At 42.2% G+C, this 21,731-nt stretch overlaps 1 protein-coding gene across 5 annotated transcripts in view; it reads right to left on the reverse strand.

The window, feature by feature from the left end:
- PTBP3 (polypyrimidine tract binding protein 3) overlaps positions 1 to 20,922 on the reverse strand; it is a 65,041-nt gene extending 44,119 nt beyond the window's left edge. For 2 of the 5 annotated variants that reach the window (XM_076362142.1, XM_076362141.1), the window contains exon 1: positions 20,615 to 20,715. The gene's annotated coding sequence lies outside the window, so the exon portion shown is untranslated. Of the gene's footprint in view, positions 1 to 12,731; positions 12,789 to 20,460; positions 20,479 to 20,614; positions 20,716 to 20,885 lie in introns of those variants that run through there. The other 3 variants (XM_076362143.1, XM_076362144.1, XM_076362140.1) reach the window with 3 other exon arrangements.
- Between the last annotated feature and the right edge of the window lie 809 nt (positions 20,923 to 21,731).

Below are 21,731 nucleotides of genomic sequence, written 5' to 3' on the forward strand. Positions count from 1 at the left end.
AAGTATTTAAAAATTAAAGTATTTGGTCACTTTATTAGCATTCCAGTTCCTATGTAAACTGAAAATATGAGAATGCACGTAATTAGGTCAGTCAAAAAAAAAAAATCTAACACTTCTAACAGGTGATGCCCAGGAAAGACTTTAAGAAGAAAACAAGTATACAACAATATTTCCTCAAAATATTCTCCCAGAACCATACAAACATACATGCACACAAACACAAGTTAAATGAAGTAGAAAAAGCCACATGATACATATCCGAAACCAAGAATAAAACATTAGAGATATGAATATGTTAAACACTTAAGTAAATGTGTTAATATAGCTTATCCTTCACAGTAATGACTTATACCACACAATGAAAATCAACATCTAAGGATGTTGATTCTTCTAAGGAAGAAGTATAAATGACATTTGTCTTTAAAACAATTCATCTGAGGACAGGAAAAAATAATTTTAATCATGATTTAAACTAGACATTTTAAAACAACCCATTCTGAATGTCAATCAAACTTCCCTTTAGGGGGAGACTAACACCAGTATTCAAACAACATATGCCTACAGCAGAATTCACTGCAGAATTCACTGACTTCTAGACTGCCTTCCCAAATCTTATGGCAGTTAGTCTACAGAATAAGGTTATATTAACGTACAAACGAAGGTCCAAGTAACAAACCTGTATATTTCTGGGACATACATTCCTTACGCATTCCTTATTGGTTTTGACCTTGTGAAACAGATTGCAGGACTAGAGGATACAGGGATACACACAAGGTCAGAAAATGTTTACAGACAAGGTTTTGTCTACTTACACAATACATGCATATTTATCTCATTATTTTCATAAAATGCAATTTCAAGCCTGCAATAATGTAAGTGACCATTTTAACAAATGCTAAGTTGTTTTTCACGGTATGATATGTGGGAAAATCACACTTCTCCCCTCCCCAGAATACTAACACAATCTTCAAAATATTTAACAAGAAGGAAACCTTAAAAAGGCAGATGGTATCACATGGGCTCAGAGCAAACTGGTAACAGTTTCAGCTTCATAAAACACAGATTTCGAAGTTCTATGGTGTCATAGTTTAGGTCAGGAGAGATTAAATGCATTAATTAGTACGCAATAACTGTTTTTTATTCCCTCTGTGAAAGACTGATTATTATTGCAAAGAACATTACAAAGTGTGGTGTTCTACAGAAAACTACAGGAAAGTGCTTTTCACTACTTCCCCCTTCCTTGCTGAAAGGAGCAGCGTGTACCAGGTCAGACTTACGGGCCTGCAACACCACCCTAATTACTTGGGTGATGTCAGCTCAGTGGACCAAGGCACATTCCACCACTGCTTGACACCTGAGTGGCACTCATTCGTCTGATGATAAGTAGTAGGAAGTTACTCACATCTTAAATTAACGCCTTCTGCAACGGTTTCCAGATCTTTATATACAAGACTGTAACAGCCGTGGTTGAGATTACAAGTGCTCCTGACAATATGACAATGGGGAGAGCAACGAGGTTGAACAAAGCATTAGCATTTGGACTCCAACCAGAGAATACATCTTAACAATGTGCTTCAGCTGCAGTGGCTATGCTGTGAGCAGTCTCAAGTATATTCCCATGCCGATGCAGCACTTGGATTTCTACCTCCTGGTGAATGTCTAGGCACCCTAATGGCTTTGTGATTTGTGCCTTTAATCCTGCTTAATTTTGGAGGATGCTGTTCTGTGAGCCCTTCAAGATGCAAGTAGTTCCCATTTATACTCCCAGCCCAGAACTTTGACAACTGTGGTGATCGGTGCTGCTTGGTCCTCTTGATGGTTGCCAATTTGTCTTCCAGTGGGCTCTTCCCTTGGAAATATAGGCATTGTCATGTTGCACCTGCACACCGAGTTTTTCCAAATTCCGTGTGCTTTTTCCCCACAAGTTAGCCATTCAAATTAGCCTTCCTCATCTCTGCCAATTCTTGCTTCCAGTGTGTGAGCCAGACCCAAAGGGCAATGGTAACTATCCAAGCATCGGTATACAGACATAACCTGGGCCACTTCCCCTGTAACATTACATCAGTGGCCACTCTTGTGGCTTGGACTTCCAAGAACTGATTTGATTGTCCTTCACCTTCATGCATTTCTACCACCTGCTGAATGGGACTTTAAAGAGCACCTTTACATCTTCTCTAACTGCCAATAATGTGACAAGAACCATCTGTGTAGAGGGCATACAGCTTGTCATATTCCAGAGTTTCTTGAGTATGGGATAATACCTTGGATTAGGCCCCAAAATCATGATATTTGGGCCATTTTATCAGCTCTTCTACGGGGCCTGGATGTCCCTGTTTCCCCATCTGATCCCACTGGGTAAGCAGGGCTGTCCATTAGGGCAGATAGAACTTACCACACGATGAGTTGAGGGCATTTCTCCTTTCAGCATCCAGTACCAGAAGCCAAGGGCCCAGCAGCAGTTGTGACTCCATCCCCCATCACTGCAGATGCTGTCCAGGTTCCCTCACAGATGGCTCATGTTTCTTTTTCTGTTAGGATATAGTTTTCCCAGGTTGACAGCAGCCTTGGCTCCAGAATCCAAGGAATGCTCCTGTCTCTGTGTGCTTTCTGCCATAAACTGTGCTGCTTTGACTGGTCCCCTACTGGTTGTGTACAGTACATTTCAGATGTTTGGACTCTTTCTGACAGGGCTCAGCAAAACAGCATGTGCAATTTATTGCTTTATCTGGTCAAGACCCTGTTGTTGTTCAGGCCCCGCTCAAGTGTGGTTTTTTTTCCTGGTGCCTTGGAACAGTGGGTACATGAGCTGACTTTATCTGTGTATGTATATTCACCAAAATCCTACCATTCCAAATAAAATTTGTTTCCTTTTATGTTCATTGGTGGAACAATTGCCGCAGTCTTATTAACCATGTCAGTATGAAGACAGTGGTGGCCATGTTGCTATTTGACACACAGAAACTGTATTTCTAGTCCTGCAAGTCCCTTCACCTTATTCCTCTTTGATTGCAAGTCCTACATTCAGTTCAATTCCAACTACCCTTGTTATCCACCCCTTGGGCAGTGTTTCCCTATACTATGACACCATCAGCATACTGTAAGTGATCTGGGGCACTATCCTCCTCCAAACCATTTTAGACAGGTGTACTCTTCGTTGGGTAAAAAAATGGCTGGATGGCCGGGCCCAGAGAGTTGTGGTGAATGGAGTTAAATCCAGTTGGCGGCCGGTCACGAGCGGTGTTCCCCAGGGCTCAGTTTTGGGGCCGGTCTTGTTCAATATCTTTATCAATGATCTGGGTGAGGGGATCAAGTGCACCCTCAGTAAGTTTGCAGACGACACCAAGTTGGGCGGGAGCGTTGATCTGCTCGAGGGTAGGAAGGCTCTGCAGAGGGACCTGGACAGGCTGCATCGATGGGCCGAGGCCAACTGTATGAGGTTCAACAAGGCCAAGTGCCGGGTCCTGCACTTCGGCCACAACAACCCCATGCAGCGCTACAGGCTTGGGGAAGAGTGGCTGGAAAGCTGCCTGGCAGAAAAGGACCTGGGGGTGTTGGTTGACAGCCGGCTGAACATGAGCCGGCAGTGTGCCCAGGCGGCCAAGAAGGCCAATGGCATCCTGGCCTGTATCAGAACTAGTGTGGCCAGCAGGAGTAGGGAAGTGATCGTGCCCCTGGACTCGGCACTGGTGAGGCCGCACCTCGAATACTGTGTTCAGTTTTGGGCCCCTCACTACAAGAAGGACGTCGAGGTGCTGGAGCGTGTCCAGGGAAGGGCAACGAGGCTGGTGAGGGGTCTGGAGAACAAGTCTTATGAGGAGCGGCTGAGGGAACTGGGACTGTTTAGCCTGGAGAAAAGGAGGCTGAGGGGAGACCTCATCGCTCTCTACAACTCCCTGACAGGAGGTTGTAGCGAGGTGGGTGTTGGTCTCTTCTCCCAAGTAACTAGTGACAGGACGAGAGGAAATGGCCTCAAGTTGCGCCAGGGGAGGTTTAGAGTGGATGTAAGGAAAAATTTCTTTACTGAAAGAGTGGTTAAACATTGGAACAGGCTGCCCAGGGAAGTGGTGGAGTCCCCATCCCTGGAGGTATTTAAAAGACGAGTAGATGAGGCGCTTAGGGACATGGTTTAGTGGGTAGTGGTGTTGGGTCGACAGTTGGACTCGATGATCTTAGAGGTCTTTTCCAACCTCAATGATTCTATGATTTGCGTAAGTCTGTGACAGATGCTGGAACTATGCTTCCATCCCCATAGCAGGTGGTTCCAGGTGTATTGTTCTCCCCTCCAGGAAAGGCAAACTGCAGTTTCCACTCAGGGACCACAGGAATTTAAAAAAAAACACATATAGCTATATCAATGGTCATATATCAGGCAGCTTTTTTTTTTTTTTTTTTTTTTTTTTTTTTTGCTTTGAGTTCATACTGTAGTTCTAGCATGCTGTTATAGCAGCACTTAAGGGTGCTGCTACCTCATTCAGACCTCTATAGTCCGTGGTTAATCTCCAATCCCTGTTGGGTTTTTGCACTGGCCAGATAAGGCTGCTAAGGGCAAACAGGTTCAGGTAACTACTCCTTGATATTCTACTTCCACAGTAAGATAATTTATGGGACAGGCTGAGTATCTGATGCAACAGACCAATATACCTGTTAGTTTCATATTCTTGTCAGTGCACTGCATTGCAGCTGGCACTGATGAAGGTGACATCTGTAGCAGTCCTACTACTGACTCTACTCCTGCAATGACAGGCAGTTGAGACAGCAAAGTGGTGTTCTCACTCATATCCACAGCAGCTATGCCAAATGCCTATGATGTCCTTATGGGTCCTTAGCATGTCCATTCCTTAAAACGGCAATGCCCAAGATGCAAGGGGCACCAGATCCCATCCCCACTTTGTGGTGTTTCCAGTTTCTTTTGGTAAGACTGAGTTTGGCTTCTACCACACAGAGCTTCCACTGGCCTCTGATGACTCCTTTGATGAGGACTTGCACTTTTCCACTCAGTGTAATAGGGAACAGGGTGCATTAAACCCCTGTGTCCACTAAGGCTTGATGTTTTCTGGGTGAATGTGTGGCTGGCCACCCGACTCACAGTCCAGTAAATTCCATTATCCGCTGCAACACCATCATCCCCAGCTGGCTGGGGGCAGAACCTCCCCTACTGGATGTTTACCAAAGCCAGTTCTTCTTGGAGAGGTGTGTAGGAGAAATCTTATGCTGGTAGGGCTGATGGTGTGAGGCCTTCCTCAGCCTGTTGTGGCTCAGCAGCTGTCTGTCAGGAAATGACAAGGGCCAGCTTCCCCACAAAGGATGAGGAGCCAGGAGCAGATAGCAGTAACAAGGCCAGCAAAGCAGTGCCCTATCCCATGGTACCCAAGTGAGGCAAGCAGGGCGAGTGCAGGGATGGTAGCCAGGTTCAACTGAGAGTCCAGATCCTCCAACAAGTCCATAGTGGCAAGGCAAGTCCACAGTCAAGCTGGGAAGTCAAGACCAGGTCCAGCGAGCATAATCAGCACCAGATACAGTCCAGTGATTGCTGCGCAAGTCCACAGCAACAAGGCAGGACCCAGGTCAAGCCACAAGTCAGTCTGTGGGTCAGGGTCTGGATCAACAAGGCTCTCAGCCAGCCACAAGCACGGCTGTGATGGAGCTGCAGGCACGCACACATAGGACAGCCTGGGCAGTGTCTGAAGGCCTGGGCCTTGGCTGAGAAATAGAGCCCATGGGCAGAGGGTGTGCATGGAAGCCCCAGGCAAGGCTCGTCTGGGTCATTAAGACCTTTTAGTGCATTCAGGGGCCTGACAATGTCTTTCTTGCTGCTTGGATTCACATTCTCAGGTGGCCAACTCCTTGGTCATCCACAACCCTGTCAATGGACATAGACCCCAGCCACTATCCCTCCCAGTTATATAGCTCTAAGCTACTGGCAGACACATCCCAGCATTGTAATCAAGTTAGTTGGTTTTCCTCTACTCCTCATTTATAATCAGTCCTTAGATCACTATTTAAGGGTCATGTGGTTTCAGCTTCTCACATCATTAGTGGTTTTTGTGACTCTTCAACCCTTCTCCCAGTCTAGCAGAATCTGCAGCGAGAAACCACCTCTTCACATGGATGCCAGGAGAGAAAAAAGTTAAGAAACACTGCTCAGAGCGCAGCCACGCAGCCTTGACTCCTATTTCTTCAAACTGCTCCTTGAGGAACACACCCTGCTCCTCCTCTCCTCCCACCAGGAAGCAGTCTTATACCACAGATGCCCCAGACAGTGCAAGGAGGATTTGCTACACTCGCTATATACTGGGAGTTGCTGAATGATGACAGGAAACAGAGAATAGAAAAACTTAAACTCCACTTGTTACTGTTTTATATGTTTCAAGATGTTAGTGCTATCTTGTATACACTATTAAAACACTATCAAGTAGGAGCCAGTGTTATCGTACATCCAATATTGACACATCATACTGAATTTACCATACATACGAGTTAGCATCCACTGTATACACTATTAGCACACCTCACGTAGAAGTACTGAGTACAATTCCTGCCACACCCTTGGCTCCTCTCCTCTCAGAGAACTAATCCAGCAGCTGTGAGTGGTCTCGGCATCATGGACATTCAGACAGCACTACTGCTGTACAGTCCTCTTTTCACAATCCAAAGCTTCCTCCAGATCCTGCGTCTGACACCAGCTTTTTATTAATGGCATGGTTTAGGTCAGGACAGACTAAACACTGGCATTAATTAGTATGCAATAACTGGATTCATGTGAGGGAATGTGGCTTTTTTTTGCCTCTGCAAAAGACTGATTATGAATGCAAGTAACACTACAATGTTAACAGAAAAGTGGTTCAGCCTACTTCCCCCTTCCTTGCTGAAAGGAGCAGCGGGCGTCAGAAGGATTAAGGTGCTGAGTGTGTCGGTTCCAGCCATACAAGCTTGATCCCAGATGTCCCTGGAGGTCCTCCATGGTCAGGCCTCCCTTAAGACAGAGGACAGTACCTCACTGCTTCAGGATGAGATGGATGACATTTACAAAGGGAGAGCATCTTCCAGATTGTTTGACCTTTACTGGTTGGTGGACTTCTTTGAGCTGTTACTTGTGGATTGGTGTAGTGAGTCACTGGGCAAATATTCCTATGTAAGTTCAATTTGGCCTGAATTACACCTTTTTTCTCCTGTCACCTGCCTGATCATGCTTTATCTAACAAAAGTCCCATCCTTAACAACTATGTAGCAACGTAAGGGAGGTCAAACTGTGGGCACCCAACATCACCCTAATTACTCAAGTGACATCAGCTCAGTAGGCCAAGACATATGGTAACTGTGGCTCATGAACAGGCGATCAAGAGAAAGTAAGTAGTAGGGACACTGAAATGCTAGGAAACCTGCGCAAGGAAAGTCACATCTATTTATCATCTTAAAACTCCTACATAGATTATTACAAGTAGTAGGCTACCACAGGGAAGTCCTGTTTTCCCTGAACTACACTTGTAGTTACATTTCAAAGCTGCTTTAGATTTATCACATTTTACAATTTTTACACAAAAAGTCTTGCAATATTCCTTCATTGCAACTACAGATGAATATAAACAAATAATACACGGCACAAAAACTCACAAGCATTTCAATGACGTGAGACTACTTGAGAAGAAATCAACTAAGAATACTTTCTCCACAATTTCAACATTTAACTAAGCTATCAAATGGGAAAGAAAACATTGATAAAATATTCCTTTTTATATGAAGTCACTGTCAATTTTCAATTGTTATAAACTGTAAATGACTACTCTCCCTTGAACAGAATTCCTAAAAATTGAATTCTTGTTTAGCATTCTCAATCTACAAATGCCCTTTCAAAGTGCCCAATATTACAATGAAAAACAGCTTCATTACTAAATGCATTAAAATTATAGTTTGTCAAACTGGAGGGCAGAGGCGCATCCCCAGGAAAGATACTTCACATCCTTCTCTCCTAATGAGGATATCCTACAAGACAACCCGGGGGACTCTGTGATGGGCTCAAACATGGAATGGAAGGCTACGTACAGAAACCAAATTCTGCCTCTTTCACCTTCGGTGATAGTGCTTATGCATACCAGAAAGTGGGTTTGGTATCCCAAGTTTACTGGTTTACTTGGTTATCCCAAGTTAATCCTCTTTCTCCCTTTCTCCTGGAAGTTACCCTGCAGTTGTCTTTACAAATTTAAGAGCGAAGCTCAGTGTTTTTCACATCCAAGAGTCTACTTCAGCCTTTGCTTATAACGGCTTCAAATATATACATAGACTTATACTGGACAGTTGAATTAATGTGAAAAGTTATTAAGCAACATTTTCAATTATGAAAAGCGCCATTCCCATTTTTTGTAACATGGAAAATAATAATAATTGATAAAAGCTAAGAAATTATATTCCCTGAGCCATTTAACTTTTCAGCTGAAAGTATTTATCCATATCAAAAGAGTTAACTGTTTTCAGAGAACTGCATAGCTACCTTAGTAAGTTAAAATATCAAGTAAAATAGATTCAGCATGTTAGCTTAAGCTCAAATGAAGAAAGCTCTACGCAGACTACCAACACAAGGAATTTTATAGTCTTTAATGCTCCTGGACAAAGATCCCTAATATTTTAAATAGAAACTTCAACTCGCAAGGTATTCTAAAGCTGAAAGTATCATATAGTACACACCTCTGCTTTACATCATGACACAAACACTGAATTCTCTACCCCTTAAGGTCTGCAAAATTGCATAAGTGTGGGAGCAGGAGAACAACAACAGTAGGTTATTCCACAGAACTGTGTTTCATTTGTTTTCTCTTCTGTAAGGTAAATAATAATTTGCCTTTTACTCTGTACCTTGTGGTGAAGGCGTGACAAAACCAGTCAGCACCACAACCTAATAAGTACATCATTACCATTGCTTTCCCTTCCCAATCCTGACAACTACTCATGGAGGCAGGTCAATATTAACTTTCACTTTACTTTTTGCTGCCTTTAATAGAATGACACACTCCCCTGTTCCCACAGGCTTTGGAATTACTGTTCATATAAGAGGATTGTTTTAATGGTGTGAAATACAAAGTAAACTAAGGACAGCTTAACTCTCATCAATTTGCTCCTAGTACAGCGGGTAGAATTCAGTGGTGTTCTGCCACTATTACTGATCTGAAGGACAAGCAAAGAGAAACTACGCATTATCTGCACTTGTCACAGAACAGCATCACACAATTTCAGGAACTGACTTACGACTCTTTTGCATCACTATTAGCTAATGTTTTTGGGATATAAGACTACACATGGGGAACCAAACAATCCAAAAAACAGTCAAATTGAAGAAGTCTCAAAATTAATGATATTAAAGTAACAAAGTGATCTGCAGATCAGTTTTTAATACAGATTGTCCTCCCCTCCCTGACAGATTGCATTTATATAATGAAACAAGTGTATTCCATGCACTTCAGCATTTCCCTTTTAAGAATAATTTATTAGTAAATAAGACTTTGGAAAATTTAGTAATTTGCACCAGACTCCAGGAGGGACAGACAAATTACCAAAAGCCTTTTCCACACTTCTTATTTATGCAACACTTTGCACACTAATTCAGCTTGCAATAAAACTGAATAGATTAATTTGAAAATAATTAATCTGAAGGTCAGAATAATAACTTACGTCTTGCACGTCTCTGTTGTTTCCTTTTCCAGTGTACTAATATAGCTTATTCATACTCAAAGCAACTAAAACAACACTCATTTAAAAGCTAATTTCTCAAATTTATTGAGGTGCATTCCCAATTTAGAGAGAACATCATCTTTGTTATTGCAGCAAAACAAAAAGGTTTCTGGTTTGTACACTAGGAGAACTGCTAAACAAGCATCACCAATATCAAAGACGTTTGCCTCTCCCTAAACATATTCCAGTCTGTGAATAAGCGTAGTAAAATGTAAGGTCCAACTATTGCTTCACTAAGTTTGCACAAATGTGAGTGAGCAGGAGAAGTGAAAATGACAAATTACACCATTTCTGCATCAAAGAAGTTTACACTCGAATGAGGACATGGTGTAGAACTGCATTACAACCTAGTGTATCACAGAAGTTCACAGCTGAAGTTGGCATGAGCCAAAAGTAGGTATCCATCTAACAGTTTGCTGTTCACTTAAACCGAACAATAACTTGACACTTCAGACTTTTATGACTACCTTTCTTTTACTACTAAAGAGAAAAAAAAATTTCCATAATGCTAAGTCTGCATCCAGATGTACAGACATCTTTATACTTCCACCTGTCACATTTAAGACTGACTACTTCAGAATTTAAAATGAGATACACCATTGTCCATTGTATCAAATCTGCAGTTTGATGTGGTAAGTCCAAAACAGATACGATGACCAGACTCCACAGGTCAGAACACTGTAATGTTACATATTTTGCATTTATGCTAGATACTGGGCAAGAACCTAAGGAAATAATATTTTCATCTTGAAATTGTGTATGTCCCATCAATATGTAATTTGAAGATGCCAGGGAGTAAATTATTAGCTTATGAGAGAAATTGCAGACTTCCTATACCAATCATGCCTTTCTAAAGATACACTATCACAGAGGCTTTTCTCCTCTTCTAGGTTCGTTCCTCCCTCTAACGTATCATGTCCAGACAGCTCAACTAAATTGGGTCACTGGGAGAGGCTGTAGTGGAGCAAGGAGAGCAAAGTAGTAAAATAAACTACCATCAACAAAAGCGACCTTGAGCATGTGATTATCAAGAGCTGTAAAATTAGTGTGACAAGTTAAGTTTTTAAATGAACATAAAACATGCATTTTCATTCTTGAAGTATGAAATACCTCCACTTAGTATGAAGGCTTTAAACTCATCCTAAAGGACAAGAATCCATATACAACTTTGAATGTTCCAGAGACCAAGTAGGCATCATGACACAGAAGCAGAGCTTCCTTTGAAACTGTGCATCAAAAAGAAGATGACAGCTTTTCTTTGTAGCATCACCACCGATTTACAAGTTCCAATAAAGTTGTTTTCCGATAGCTTAAATACAAACTTTACTAGCAATAAAGTTTAAAGTCTATGCCTCCTAGTTAGTTTAACCCTTAAATATGTGAAGATCAAAATTTAAGTTTTCCTCATGAGTTAGCACAGGCTTTTTGTTTCAAGAGAAAGTTACTTCAATATATTCCTTTTTCAAACAAGCAGTAGGACACTCAACACAATCCTTACTAAAATCTTCATCCTAATTCTTACTAAGCAATTGAATGTGTGAGCATGTCTGAAAATAAACACTATACAGAATGAAGCCCTGTACAGTGAGAACATACTTTGCCTTAAACTTAAGGTTTTTCGCTTGAAGTCACAAATGTATCTGTATGATGTCATATTGTGTATAGTTTTGCGCCATTTTACACTTTACTACGCACAAGTCAGAAGATGTTTAAATGATGTAAACATCCAGTAACCTAAATAAGCCACCAGTAAGCTCTCTCTTTTGAATTTGGTCAGCAGAAAATTTACATAGCCTTATAAAGTACAAAAGTGCCATTACTGGACAATCTGGTTTATAATTTTTTATTATTATTAAAGGTTAAAATTGAGAAAGAAATACAGCTAAGAGAAACAGAACGAAAACACGATGCTTATGGCTATCAATATGGTATCAGCAAAAAACAGGAAGGGTTCTAATAAAAGAAGTAACAAGCGTATACGAAAGGCTATGAAAAGATTCCTACCTTTAAACTGACTGCTAAAAGACCTGTAACAACACTGTATGAAAAAATGAAGAGAGAAAGTGGAAGATGTTAGCAAATTATTGCAAAGGTAATGGTAAATAGGTTAAAGGAAGAAAGAAAAACATTGTTATAAAAGTAAAAATGTGATGAGCTGCAGATTTTTTTTTTCCTCTTACAAAGGAAACAGTTTAACAATGCACAGCATGGAGAAAAAAAGAAAACGACTGGCAGGATCACAATAGCAATCAACAAAATTTCTGCAAAATTTCTATATGAAACACACCCTTTTTACCCTTCATTTTTAACCCTAGTTCCTTCTGAAAACAGAAAAATGCATAAAGAGGATTCCAGGATACAGTGTTTATCAGCAGCTCTACCTCGTAGCATGAAAGACATCTACTTTTGTTACTTTGATTTCTATTGTTCTGCAGAACTAAATATACATAACTTAGTTTAAGAAAATAGTATTTAGGGAAAAAAAATTCTCACTTCCCATGCATCCAAAACCCACCATGGATTCATAGGAAGCTACCAAAAAGATTTGTCTCTTAACTGATCATTCAATTTAAAAGCACGAAACTACTTCTTCTAACTTACAAATTTTCAGAGCCTTACAAATTGTCTAAAAAAAATAGTAATCCCATTCTCAACTTAACCGTGACACTCTAGAGACACATGTTTTGGGTTGTCTGCCTTTTGAGTATTTAATTTTCAGCTTCACATTTAAAGCTTTTCTCCACAACAACGAAAGCCAGATTTTTTTTATTTTTTAAAAGGAAGATTCATGTTCTCAAACAATCACATAACTCTAGGTCTAAAAGCTCTAAGAATTGCACACTTGAAGTCAAGTGGTTGGAAAGTAATAAAAGTCTGCATGATGATGTGCATCACATAAATTAAGTATTACTTGAATAAGCTCTTGTCCTAATAGGTGAAAGATTTGCATCAAGGTCAACAATAGAGTATAACACTTCTATTCACAAGCTGAATTTTCAATTACTACTTACTATTTTCTAGGAGAGTAGTGTTGTATGCAGGAAAAACATGGTCACACCTATGATACCCACAGTTCTTGTCCTTTTTGTCTCATCTGTGTTTTGTTTCCGCCCCACTTCCTCAGCAATGTTTCTTACCAGTTTCTCACTGCATGACACTTTCTCATGCAATGGTCTCTGTTCCTCAGCCCAACTCTGCTTCATCTGTTGGAACAATTAGTAATAAACTAGCCACCTTAAGAATCATCCTTTAGAGTAAAGCTTCAGTATTAATACACTAATTATATAAATCAGGGCAAGGTCACAATCTCAGACTGTCTGGAGACTCAGGAGACAGCACAGCATTAATATACCCCCATTTTTGTTTACATTCTGCCCTGTATCCAGAAAGCCTACATCTTTTGTTCAAATGAATGCTCTGACTTTACAGTATATATGGACAAGCTGCTCTTCTCTCTTTTTTCCCCTCTCCTAAATATCACCAGTCACACAAAATGAACTTTTTCCTTCAGTTTTACTTCACAGTAATACATCCTCTAACAGTCTTCATTTCTTCCAACTCACAATAGAACACACAAGGTCGTTGATGAAATAATAATTTTCCCTGATCAAAGTATACTGTAAAGTGATTTAACAGTAACACTAAAATAATTTTACTGTTAAGCATGACTTCTTTAGTTTTAACCCTACCCTTCTGCTTACAAACATACAACAAGCTATGGGAGAAACATGATTCTGAGAAGAAAACCTATGAAGCAAATACAACTCCTGAATTTTATTAATATTTAAATCCATGCATCCTGTTAACATTCTCTGTGTTTCATAAAATACTGGTAACTAAATGAGTTACCACCTTTGGGCGGTCTACAGTTTTAAATTAGATTGCTTTGGTTAAACATCAAGTTATTAACACTCATTAGTTCAGAACACAGTTTTAATCTAGGCTTTGGATTGCGTATTTTGAGAACTCTGGATCCTGCTGAGACCTGGCTTTTTTCTTGTCGTGTGTTACGAGTTCCTCTCCCTATCTTTTAAGGTACACATTAAAACAGCAACTAGTACCACAATAAAGAGCTCCTCCAAGAGAACACTGTTCACAACACGCTAGGCTACGCTTGTCACAAGCGTGCACTAAAAGTGTCAATTTTGTACACAAAACAGATGAACCCTATGGCTCTAAAATAAAGTTCACAAAAATAGAAAATTTCCAATGAATCATAATCTTGTTCCTTGTTGATTCTACATCAAAGACAGTATTTATGTTATTACTGTCCAGTCCTCAGCCCTACGGAGAGCAACCATTACACAGCAAAAACAATCAACAGAGAGCAGAGACAATAGGGGAACACACCAAATGATCTTCGCATGTAGATAGAAGTCCCGTTAGTGTATATACATATAAATATATACACATACACTTGAGACTTATTTTACATGATGGTAAGACAAAAATTGGCATTAGCAGTGTCATTAGCAAACCAATTTCCCTATAGAAAGTATGTTATGGGATCCTGCAGATAAGACTTAGCAATGAAGAATTATTTTCAAGTTACTTTTATATTTTTAAAGCACTTAATTTTACTTCCATACAATTTTTTTTCTGTTTTAGAAGACAAAGCCATTGTACATACACAAGCTCTATTTCAATAAATTGAAAATCATGTATTAGTGGATAAAGCAGGGTTGTACATAATAAAAGGAAATTACATAAAAACACAATCTTCTTCAGTAACAGACTTATGTAACACTTCGAAACTCATGACAATTAAGACAACTCAGTTTCTGAAGCAACAGATAGTTGCTTTTAATCTGGAAAAAAAAATCTAGAACTGCGTAGAATTATAGACACTAATTTATTTCATTTCTTAGGAAGTGGTGCCTATACTCACTGGCCTTTCCTTTAAACACTACTTTAGCTCATGCATTAAGTTGACCTATAAGACTGGACAATATATGTAGTTTTGCCACCTGCACCTTCACTCACACTTTGGTACCCCACCCCTATAAATACTCAGTTGTCTGGAGAAGAAAGACCAAGGTAAAAAAAAAAAAAAAAGATTGTAAGTTAAAAAACCTAAACAGTTCAAGAGACTGTGGATGCCTGCAGTTTGTACTCATCGTCTGAAACTGACCAGTTTTTTTAAGGAGAGCAAGCTTTTCTATACCTTTACCAAGTTTTATTACACAGAAACAAGTTTGCTAGCACTGACAGAAACCAAATGAAAAATTAACAGATCACCTACTTTTGAGTTCAAGACGTTTCCTCCACAGAAATTAAGTTTTGCACTACAGCTTCCATCACTTCCAAGGTCTTATATTGTGCACTGAATAACTTTACAAAAAACCATTACGGATTTCAAACTGACGGTGTTTTGGGAAAGGACAGGTAACAGAAACAAGGGGGAAGGAACTGACGTGAAGCTAGAGTAATTTTCCTGCTAACACAAGATCAGAACAAATAGCTTGTCTGGATACATGGAGCAAGAAAGAGAAAATAGAGACTAGAAAATAGAAACAGGTGAACTGACAAAGAAAAAAAGAGTAAGAAAATGAATGCACTATAGCCGGTAGTAAAATAAGAAAATGAACAACCAAAAAACCCACAGAAATGGAACCAGAGAGAAAATCCTAATCAAGCCGAGCAAAGCTAGGTAGGAAAAGAAGGCCTAACAAAACCAAGGGGGATTCCATGTAATTTACGAATTAAACTAAGTCACCTGGCAATATTACAAGTCAGTAGAATACTCAGATGCTATATTAATTTAATTTGCAGTGGTCTTTGGGGTCACTGTGGCAACACGCATTTCATGCTGACTGCCAAACATTATTGTAAGTGTTTCTAGCCTAGAAAATGTTATGGTTAAAAGGCTGAAGGCATGTAAAATCATAGAATCATTTAGGCTGGAAAAGACCTTTAATATATGGGAGTCTGTACCTCCTAAAGGATTGAAGCATAGTTTACACACTCAAATGCATCCCTTAAAGTATGTTGTCACTCCGGACAAGTGCATAAACGGGCTTTGAATCCTCCCTTTAAAAATGTCTATGGCCTTTTCCAAAGTATTGCAGTCTAGGAATTACCTAGTAAGCAAGTATCAAAAGTTGGAGCGATACTCTTAAACAAATCACTGCAAGCTGCAGTAGAAAGCTCTGCAGTAGCCTGCTCTTCATTACAAATGGAAGTTACTTCACCTCCTTCTCATGTGCCACTGCACATGTAGCTGCCATACCACCTAAGGACAAGAAAAGGGGTTACCACCCCCCGATTTCTCCACAAGGTCTGATCCCAAACCAGAAGACATGGGAACATTTGATTTCTGCCTATACCCGAACTGGTTTTGGACCATCCTTATTCCCATGATTAATGCAACCCACGTCCCAAGAGATAGTAATGTTTTGTTTAAATGGTAAGATCCTAGTAGGGAGTACTGACCCCACCATACACTTGTGTGAAGCATGCACACTTGCACGGAGTGTAAGTATGCAAACATTATTTTGATTTCTTTGCTTCCAGTATTCACCGTTGAGAAAGAATGATGTCTTCTCCTTGACTTCAAATGCCACTATAATACACCATGTCTTTTAATGAATAAGAATGGCAGCAAGTTAACTTACTTGTAAGTAAGATTAAGAAAGTTAATTGCAAAGATAATGGTTAGATTATCGAATCATATGAGCATTCATTCCATTGGCTTTCACAGGAAATTTAGGGTGCGGTTTCCTGGTCAGTTTAAGCTGATCTAAGGCTGCAGTGAGCAGAGGCAGTCATGTCATTCCGCACCCTTGTGTTTTCACGGCTCTCACTGCAGGGACTAACAACTGCAAGGCAGCACGGTACCAAAATAATTTACCATGCAGTTCACACACAACAATTGCTACTCCACGAGGGAGGTGCAGAAATGTGCTGCCGAGGATGGTGCTGCACTTCTGCCAACAGTCCTGAGTTTGAACAACTTCAGCTAACAAGGAAACAGCAAGAGCAGGGAAGAGTGGTATCAACAGGAAAATACTTTTTCCTTTTCACCTACCTACCTGGACACACAGTGTCAAAAATGCTGCTGGATATAAAAGTCACGTCCACGGACCTAAAAAGATAGGCTCTATTTTCACATGCTGAAATGAGGGGGAAAAAAAAAGTCGTCTCTCAAATGTAGTCTTCCATAAAGATTATGCAGCACAAAATGAAATTAAAAGTATAAGTGATATACAATGGTCAAAAGCAGAAAAAACAGAAGCAAGAGTGCAATCCCGTGCAACAGTTAATGAGTGCAAAAGAAAAGAATTAAGAACTGTACCTTGAAACAGTGGCTCTACGCATACTTTTAGTACATAACTAACTTTCATCCTTACATTTTGACACAATATTATGTTTAATCAGGATACCCTTTAAAAGAAAGTTGACCTAAACACGCTTGTGCTTATCACTTAATAGCTCCAGAGGTGCTTCTGCTAACACAGGATTAGTTCAGCAGAAAACTTGATAAATACTCCCTGGTAGGACCCAGCATACTTAACTGCTGATCTCCCCCCCACAGGGTACCTAAGCAGATTAATTTTCTTGACTACAGATCAAATCAAATAAATAGTCACTTGACAACTGGTAAGGAAACTATGAGATTGATTTATATTTTGCTATTTTCATGTTTCTGATTGTGTCAGATGATTCCCATTTCTGATTATATCCAATATTAATAATAAACAAGTTTGTTCAGTGAACAGCAAGCTCGTAAGGAGAGACAATTTCATTCATACTAGGCCTACATTAGATATTTTTCACAAGCACATAACTCAAAGTGGGTTAGAAACAGACATTGATGAAGGAACTACCTGCAGGAAAATGTAAGCTATGTAATTCTGCTCTATGTAGAATATAAATCTGAAAAAGGCTTGTGAGACAGAAACCTAAGGGTAATAATGTGCAAGTGGTTTATGTCTCTAAGATCTTGAACATCATCTTGCAGAATTCAGAAGACTTGTTAAACCTGAAGATTTAATCTGGTACTGGAGTGGCTGAATTTAACTTGCAAATACAAATTCAGCTCCTGTGTTTACTGTTGTTACTGATTTTTTCCTCTTGCTAACCCACAACGAAGTCACTAACCTCAGTTAAAGAGAAATACATGTCTATATACATATCTGGGCTGCCTTCAATAGTCAACAAAAAATTATAGTTCATACCATTACTAATTTCTTTGAATTTAATCAGTTTAACTTGAGTCACATTTTCCTTCAAATGCAAGAATCTTAAAGAGCCAGTTTCTTTGCCACAAAACAGTGGCATTTTTACAGCTTTCCAGAGAACCTTCCTGATCCAAATAAAATTTGTTCCTCCGTGTTTACCTCTATGTATTCTTACCCTCACTAAATATAAGTTTTGGATCTAAATCAGCCTCAGTATCCCATAGGAATAAATTAATCCCTGTATTTAATTTCCATATTAGTGCCAATGAAGTGTAATTTTACTTCTTTTACTCTTCCTATTTTGAAGAGCATTTAACAAAAAAAAGTCACAAGCTGGTTTATGAAAAGTTTTAACCTGTGTAAGTTTAAATTCTTCATGCTAGGGCAGTTTTAACCAATCACGGTCTTAACAGCTTGCATTTTCAACTAACAGTTTGGAGATCCTCCAGTCAAGTCCAATTCTCAGAAAGTACTTAGCATCTTCTAATAAAAAAAGAACTCTCCCAAACCACCCCAAAAACCCAGGCCTTCCTGAAGTATCACAGGTAGCATCTAACAACTCAGAGCATGCTCAGACTTGCAGTTATCAACCACCTGTATCATTACTGAAACACCTAAAAAGCTCTACTTAAGAAAATTTCTTAAAAACCACTCAATTCATTCACCTTTAACGTGTTCTTAGTCTTTGCCTTAACCTCTGACAAGCAAGTTTATTGGGAAGGTTCTGCTTTGTGATGTTAGATTTGTACAGTTTAAGAACTACATACATTTTGCTTATACTATTTCTACTCAAATAGAATGAATGTCAACCTTAAGTTATCATCAATATTAGTATTTCAGGGCAGTACATCAACTGACGCATGCCCCTTTTTCCCTCCTCTCTCAACTGAAATAACAAAACCTTTGTGAAAATTAGAAAAACAGTTTGCAAAAGAAACTCATCATACTAGTTGAAAGAGAATAGGGAGGCCATAGGAACCATACACTCAGGTTAGATAGCAATTCTACAACCTAAGAGAAAAAAATATTTGTATTCTCAAATGCATTAAAAGAAAAACAAAATTACATGTTCCTCATAAGCACATTTGACAGACTAAAAAAGATGAGATTGTCACTCCAGTGAGAACTTCCTTACTTTTCTTTTGAAATTTTCCAAAAAGTAGTTTCAAAGTAAATGTGAAAAAAATGCTGATCATAGCAAAATTACTCATTACATTTTTTAATTAAGTTCTCCAAAAAGATACTTCCTAACACTATTTGCTTTTTGATTAATCAGCATTTGTACAAGAGTGTTCTTGTCAACCTGCCTCCCTATCAAGGCTTCCACTGCAACAGTGCTAAAAGATGTCAGAAAAGTTCGGGCTGCACTGCTCTGAGTCATCAGGGGGGGAAAAAAAAAAAAAAAAGTCTTCCTCACTTCTGTATCAGAATTCCTAGACTTCAAGAACAGCTAAGATTTTACAGGTCACTGAGGCACAGGATGCACTTTAAGTTAGTATCTACGTCTTTGCATGAAGTTAGAAGCACTGTCTTTAGTGATCATCTCCATTTTCATGTATGCATACTGTTATGATGAAAAAAAAATAAAAGAAACAGTTAAGTACTTTACTGACATTAGGCACAGTTAGTTTCCTAGGACAGCTGAATTTCCCGCCATGGTCAAACTTCCCAGGCTTTTGATTTTGAAATACCAATAGGCAAAGGAAAAAATACCAGCAATCACGTCTGCAGTTGAAAAGTAGTGAGGGAAGTTGGCGGGACACATAATTAATTTGGTTTTATTACTCAGTTTCAAGTTAAGAAACTTTATCAAGACATGTGACAGAAGTCAGTGTACATCACGCTACCCCAGCAACAGGAGCACGATACTTCAAAGTTGCTAGAAATAATTTTATCTTCTGAGGACCACATACTGTATAAACTTTATCGCTGCAACAACCTACCGTGTACTTCAGGCCTTCAGTGCAGTCTATAAAAATGCATTTAGGACTACACGAATAATCATGCTGGTTATTGAGTAACCCTGCAGAATAGCTGTCAATCAGTTCACTTCCACAGAGGCACTTCTATCAGGCACCAGCGACATGGCAGGCTGCAGCACCCCCACGTTTTTTCTGCTACAGACAACCCCCCGCCAGACTTGAGGTACGAAACTTAAGTTACCGCATGAAACCGCAACCTCCGAAAACTCCTCAGGGCCCTCACTCACCACTAAGCAAGCGGCGCGCCAAAGGGCTTTTTAGCAGGTTGGAAGAGGTAAACTCTGTAATAAGATTAAAAGCCCGCCCACACGCGGCATCCGCCAGGCCAGGGCCACCTCCACCCCGGAGCGCCGCGGCCCCACGGGGGGCAGCCCCATCCCCGCGGAGCAGCGCCCGGCGCACCCCGGCCCGCAGCCGGCACCCGCGCTCCGCTCCCGCTTCAGGGCTGGACGACTGCCCTCGCCGACGGAGGAAAGCCAGCCGCCGGCGCGGAAAAAACGCGCCCCCGACCCCGCTGGGAAAAAAAGACGGAAAAAGAAAGAAAGCGAAAAGAAGAGACACCCGCACGCCCCGGATACCGCAAAGTTCCCCGCGAAAGCGCCCGGTCCCTCAGCTCCAGGCCGGCGACGGCTGCCGGCTTCCTCCTTCCACAAGTACCTGGCGGAGCAGCCCGCGGCAATATCCCCACCCCGAGCCCGGCCCCTCCGAAACCCGGCCCCTCTCGACACCCACCTTTCCCCTCGCCGGGGGCGGGGGGTACCTCCCTCGGCCCCCCTCTCCCCACTCCCGGCGCGGCAGCCCGCTACTCCGAAGAAGGAGCCGAGCCGAGCCGAGCCGGGCCGGGCCGGGCCGGCCCCCCGCCCCCGGAGGCCGCGCCCCGCCCCGCCCCAGGCGGCGCCAGGTGAAGCCCTCGGGGACCGCCGCCCCCCGCGGCCAACGGCCGCCGCCCGCCCCTCAGTGCGGTCCCGGCCCCGGGGGCAGGGCAGCGGCGGCAGGTACTAACCCATCCATGGCTAGCCAGGGGGAGCGGCGGGCCGGGGCCGGGGCCGGGGGCGGGGGCGGGGAAGCCGGCGCGGAGCGCGGATGACAGGGAGCGGCCGCGGGCGGGGCCGCCGCCCCCGTCCCCGCCCCCGCCCCCCTCCGTCCCCGCCCCTCCCCTCCGCGAGCCCTGGCGCAGGCGCGCTGAGGGGTGCGCGCCCGGGGGATGCAGCCGGCGAGCGCGCCTGCGCGGCGGCGGGCACGCGCCTGGCCCGGCTTTCCTCGTCCCCCCGCGCGGGTGGCGCGCGCTCGCGCCCGGGCGTTCGTGTCCCCTCGCCTCCGCCCCCCGCGGCCTCCGCCCCCATCCCTCCCCCCGCCCTCCCCCATCCCTCCCCCCGCCCTGCCCCCCGCCCCCGGCGGCGCATGCGCGGTGCAGAGGCCGGCGCGGCTGTGGGCTGCAGGGGCCCCGTCCGCCGGCCTCGCCTGCCTGCTCTGGTGGGAGGGCGCCTCAGGGCGGCCCCGGACCCCGCCGTCCCTCTGGTGCCCCGGTGCATTCCTGCCCTGTGGGTCCTGGTCCCCCAGGGGGTCTGGGAGAGCTCGGGCAGAGGGGGAGAGCAGGCCGTTCGCTGGGGGCCGAGGGGCCGCCAGAGGCCGCTGGCGGGGAAGAGGGATTTCGGGTGGGCCGGCTCCGAGCTGGGTGCTGGTAGCCTGCGCCCTGTCGTGTGGAGCGCTTTCTCCAGCTTCAGAGCTGGCTGTTGCATTTTTTACAGTCGGTACTGTCGTTCACGTTAGAGCTGGTTGTGTGGGTTGTAAATTCACGGGGCCGCAGGAGGGACGGTGGGCAAAGGCCTAGAAAAGTGTGTGTGAGGCC

This window comes from Aptenodytes patagonicus, chromosome Z (genome assembly GCF_965638725.1).
Source record: "Aptenodytes patagonicus chromosome Z, bAptPat1.pri.cur, whole genome shotgun sequence".
Taxonomy (NCBI): Eukaryota; Metazoa; Chordata; class Aves; order Sphenisciformes; family Spheniscidae; genus Aptenodytes; species Aptenodytes patagonicus.